The sequence below is a fragment of the Heterocephalus glaber genome, unplaced genomic scaffold, assembly GCF_053883595.1.
Source record: "Heterocephalus glaber isolate CG9 unplaced genomic scaffold, H.glaber_assembly_v1.0 deba00000281, whole genome shotgun sequence".
In the NCBI taxonomy this organism is placed as follows: domain Eukaryota; kingdom Metazoa; phylum Chordata; class Mammalia; order Rodentia; family Bathyergidae; genus Heterocephalus; species Heterocephalus glaber.
The window spans coordinates 2,123,249-2,128,735 of NW_028258139.1; the positions used below are offsets into that span (position 1 = coordinate 2,123,249).

A 5,487-nucleotide genomic window follows, 5' to 3' on the forward strand; every position below is an offset into this window, starting at 1 on the left:
CTCCCTGGTTCAGAATATTGTAGGGACAGATTAGGGGGGGCATAGTCAGGGATATGGGGCAAGACCTGGGTAGCTGATGGTTGTAAAATTACTACAGGCTTATTGAGCACTATATGCTTGAGGAAGCTATGCTTAGCCCACTGACCTCTTCTTTACCCCAGAAACAAAGGCCAAGACCCTGATTGGCCTAGATTGTACAAATCAGTGAAATAGTTATTTTCAGAAGCAAGCTTACCCTCATAAGTGTGTGTCCCCAGAGCCCCTGCTTGGGGAACACTCAAGTCCCTCTACCTTGCATTGCACACTGCTGTAAGATAACTTTTCTCCTGTATCTGCCACACTTTTGGTTTGCATCACTTCAGTTCTGACTTCCTTATTTTTCTCTGGATCCTGACTTCCTGTTTTCTGCTGCAGGGTGGTATCTTGGTCACTTTGACATCTCAATGAATGTGGTTATTCTCCTTGGGCTTTGAAGTTTGGTTGGACCTCACTATTATTCAATCTTGAACATCTAGTTATTAACTCACCTAGAATATTTGTTAAAACATATCAAAAAGCATGTACCTGCCTTAATCAGTTGTGAAAAGGGAGGTAGCCAATAGTCTACATTACCTGTGCTCTCATTCTTATCTTCTGGCCTTGTTGGGTTTTTTATTATTGGAAATTTGAAATTTTTTTTTCTGTTGTCATGGTAGACATTTATTTGTTGTCTTTCTAACACTGACTCCAATTTCACTTGATGTCCCAGTCTAACTTCAGTTCTGGCACTGGTATGAGATTGGCTTAAGTCTGCTAGATATTCCATTTCTCTGGCCCCAGGGATTGACTGGTAGATAAGCATGTGACCAAATCAGAACCATAGGCTTATTCAGTGACATTGATCACAGGAAAAGAGGAACTCACTCACCTTTTGGGGCAGCCATTGGCAAATGCTTCTTTATTGTCCTGGATGGTATTGGGTGAAAAGGTGAGGCTCAAACTTGTCACAGTCATTTGCAAACAACAAGGGAGTCCTTAGACCTGCCAGAAAAGCTCTGCCAGCAACCTGAGAACCAATCTGATCTAGAAGAGCACGACAGAGAGTTGAAGAAGTATTGGCGTCATCATTTCAGCTGCTGGATTACACTTAACCTGAAGCAGTGTATTTGCTTCCAGATCTCTAAAGTATGTGAACCAATTAATTCTCTATTGTTTAATCAGTATGAATTGAATTGGGGTTTTTATTACTTTTACCTAACCTACGGAGCTATCTTCTAGATTTCTCTAGAAACACAGTCACTATCAAAGACCACTGTTACTGCAGTTTATATTAATGAGTGTTCTCTAGAGACACAGAATGAATAGGATATAAATAGAGAGACTCATAGATATAAATATTTATATAGATATAGTGATATAAGAATAGATGGAAAGTTATTTTTATGAGAGACTAGATCACGGAGACTGAAAAGTCCCATTGTCTATACCTGCAAAGTGAAGTCCAGGGAAAAAAATACAATGTGGTTCCAGTTCAAGTCTGCAGTCCTGAGAACCAAACAAGTCAGTAGAGTAATGGCAGAAGAAAATAAATGCTGTAGCTCAAGAAGGGAGTAAATTTGTTCTTCTGTCACCTTTTTATTCTATTCAGGCCCTTAAGGGATCAATGATACTACCCAACTTGATGAGGACAGATTTTCTTTACTCAGTCTACTGACTCAAATGCTTGACTCTTGAGGAAACACCCTACAGACACACTCAGAAATCAAATTTACCAGCTATCTGGGCATATGTTCGCTCAGTCAAGTTGACATATAAAATTAACCATCACACTGTTACTCATTTAAAAGGAATTCATTATTACTATTAGTGAAAAGGATAACTAGCCAGAAAAGTAATTCTTGCTAATTGAAATGTATTGCTATCTTAGGAGCAGTTAAAATGTTTATATTTCAACAGTTGCTATGGAAAGATATTTTCTCCCTAAGGATGGTAGAGTTGGTCTAAGTCTATAATTATTTAAAGGTTTCAGATTCATAATTTCAAATCTTTCATTATTGAGAGTCTTGTGAAACCAAGTAATTCAATATCCCTTATTTTGTCTTGATATTCTTTTCTCATCTGGCAGCTGTATTTGCTGATTCTGATGGTGAATAGTTTAACCTTTTGAAACCATTTTCTGTAATTCTAGGATGATATTTGCACATGTACTTGGCTTTCATTATAAATAAACTACATAAAGCTTTTTCCAAAATGTTAGTAAATGTGGAAAATCTGGGAGTTGAGGAAAGACTGAAAATTTTGCTAACTTGGAGATCATTTAAAATAATGGTTTATTCTGTAAACAGATTTCAAGCTACCTGCTTATAAACTTTATTGGCTTAAAAATAATTTAACATTGTTTTTAAATATCTTTTTTTTCAAATTTTAGGATGAATTTTATTTACTAAACAGTTTGATTTTCTTGTTTTACAAAAATTGCAAAACACAGTGACTCTTAAAAATAGAAATCACTTCTCAGACACTTGTGAGATACTTTTAAGCAGCCAACGGGCTGGAACTCAGGTGTTTTCTTCTTTTCGAGAGCTGTAACATCACTGCTGTATGTCTCCCCTCACATCAGCACAGCGACCAGCTGTCTCTGGCACAAAGGTCTTCTATCAGGTCAGAGTCTGGAGCAGCAAGAGCTTCTCGATAATGCAGAACCTGTGCAGCACCACTATCAGATTCTTGCCACAGTGGGAGACCTGGCGCTCCATGGCAGGGCAGAAGTCCTCCTTCACACCTCTGGTGATGCTCCGAGTGACCGTGTGGTGCCCCAAGGAAGGAGCTGAACTCTGATCACAACATTTGCCACTCAGCTGGAGGAACCACCCAAAAGGTCTGCAATGGTTGATCAGCATTCCTTGATTGGGGGGTAATTCCAGATTTATCTTCCCACCTTCCTGAGTTCTCAAGTAGCCAAATGCCTCCAGCATGTAACCTAATTGAAAAAATTCTCATATTGGCAATTTCCTTGAATGGCAAATCTTATTGGCCACTTTCAAGAAAAGATTCTCTCCCTGTGGCCATTCCTGCTGAAGCAATACAATCACAGGCCCCAGCGCCATGTTGTCTCTGTTGTCTGTGAAAGCTCTAAGCTTAAAGCAGGCTAACATCAAACACAGGCAGTATGGCATAATAGCTTTACTGGTACAGGGCAGGAGCTTCAGATCTGAACCTTTTCTAAACTTGGGCTTTACTTTTGAGGGTTCCTCCTGGGATCTGCCTCCCTCCTGAATGGGTAAGATCATGTAGCACATCAGGTCCAGGACTTTCTCACATGTCATCCTGTATTCCCCCCAAAGCGAAGTGACACGTGGCCAGCTGGATGAGCGCCCACTGGTGCTCTAAGGTCCCCTGTCCTGGGATCTGTGGCTGAGAAAGTGACCCTTGGGGAGCTGCCAGATGGTGCAGGCTGGCTATTGCCTTTTTATACTGACCCTGATAGAAGATCATATCGGTGAGAAAGATTCTTAACCACAGCCAAGTATCTGTCTTTCATGCCAAGCAAATTCTCTTAAATTCTTTGTCAAGAAATTCTAGGGAACAGAGCAACTCCCAACTCTCCCTTGCCAACTGTGTTTTTAATATCTTACTTCCATATAAAGAATGCTGTTTAAGAGATTAATTTCACTGACATTTTGGAGATACACTGGAGTAACTGAAGCCCACGGGGGAAAAGCAGTGGCCGTTTAGGAGCAACCAGAAAATACCATGGAGCACACTTTAGTGTTGAAATAAGACTTGCAGCCTATTAAAATCATTAAGAATTACTTCCAATAGGTTTCCTGAAGATAAAAAGGGAGACTTTAGGCTTCTGTTAAGAATACTGCCTAGGTCTAATAGGAATGCTTCTCTGTTTTGTAGCCTTTTTAGGGGAGAGGGGGGAAAGAATATATCACCTATATTTTTGTGAAAACTAAAAATGAAATCTGGAACATTCTAACTCAAACTATTACCTTGAGGAAGTTGATGCATTTTTCACTTGAGAGCTTTCTTTAGAAAGTAATTGGAAATCACACAGATGGAAAAGAATGGCAGAGAGTCTATAATATAAACAACATCTGCAGAATCAATGCCAATGTTGAGCAGGCAGAGTGTTGAGGAAATGAGCTCTGGCAAGGCAGAGAAGGCTGTGTGGGCAGCTGGTCTTAGAAAATGAATTCACGAAAGGCTCGCCTGCTGCTTGGGTGCAGATGGGATCATCTGGTCAGCTTGTGTGAGGACAAGGAGAATGGTGCTTTTGGAGCATATGTTTGAAAAGGGCAACACTCTCCTTAACTATGTTTTAACAACAGTAACTACATATCTGGTTTCATAGAGGCAACACTGAAATGAGAGGAGAATGTCATTTAGAACATCTGTAAACTTGGCAAGCAGGGATATGAAGGCGATGTAGATTATTGAAGAAAACATAGTTCATTATTTCTACAAGTTTTTGTTGCCTCATCATCTATTTTGAATGGCAGCATCCATTTTGAATGTGGGTTTAACTTTCTCCCACTGAAAGCAGGGCTCAATCATCCTGAAAGTTTCCTGTTCTCAACCTCCTCTCACTTCTTCAGTGTGGGCAGTCTGATGCTTGCCTCATACAACTGACTCATGGTGGCCACCTCCCTCTGGGACAGCTAGACTCTGCCTACATGATTTATTCCAGTGACCCATACACCCCACATGGACTATTCAGACATGATACAGTTACCACCTCTTGTCAAGATGTGACCATACCAAGCTCATGCCTGCTTGCTCTAGACCCATCCATTAGAATGTCCCGTGGAAAGACTGCTTGCATAACACTATGGATCCCAATAAAGACCATAGATCTATCTTCTTTATGTGGGGAATAAGGAGGCAGAAAAGAAACTACTGAGGAAGCTATGTCTGGCTGAGAAATAATGATGGCAAATATCTATAAAATTCTTACTAGTAAACTCATATAAAAGTTACAGCTTTTACTTACCATAAACTCTTCTAAACACTTTATATTTCTAAACTGGTTGAATCTGTCTGCCAGCTATGGTGTCAATGTCCCCATTTCATAGATGAGAAAACTAAGACATAGAGAGGTCCATTGGATTGCCTGGAAATGCCAATTAAGATTCAGTCTCTGGCAATCAAGCTTTTTGTCTTGAACTTTTAACTAGCTTTAATTTTTAACTTGACTATCTGAGAACAGTAATTCTTTAATTTACTTTTTGAATACCACTAGTATACACCATTGTGCACTGTAAGATATTCCTAAATAGATAAGTAATCATCCCCAATTGATAAGCAATGAAACATCAAGACACACACACACACACCTCCCCCAAAGTCTCCCAGTCCCCCAAAGCTCCCCAAACAAAAATACCAACCGTACTTAAATGGTCATGGTTGTGAAAAATCCACATGTTTCACTAATAAATGGGAATGTCATGATTCTAAGCCTGCCATCACTAGGGACTACAGTGGAAAAAGGAAGTACTGGTG

The 5,487-nt window shown here is 39.9% G+C and overlaps 1 pseudogene; it reads right to left on the reverse strand.

Annotated features, from left to right (window-relative positions):
- Nucleotides 1–2,546: 2,546 nt before the first annotated feature.
- Nucleotides 2,547–4,755, reverse strand: LOC147830188 (integrator complex subunit 10 pseudogene; annotated as a pseudogene).
- Nucleotides 4,756–5,487: the final 732 nt, after the last annotated feature.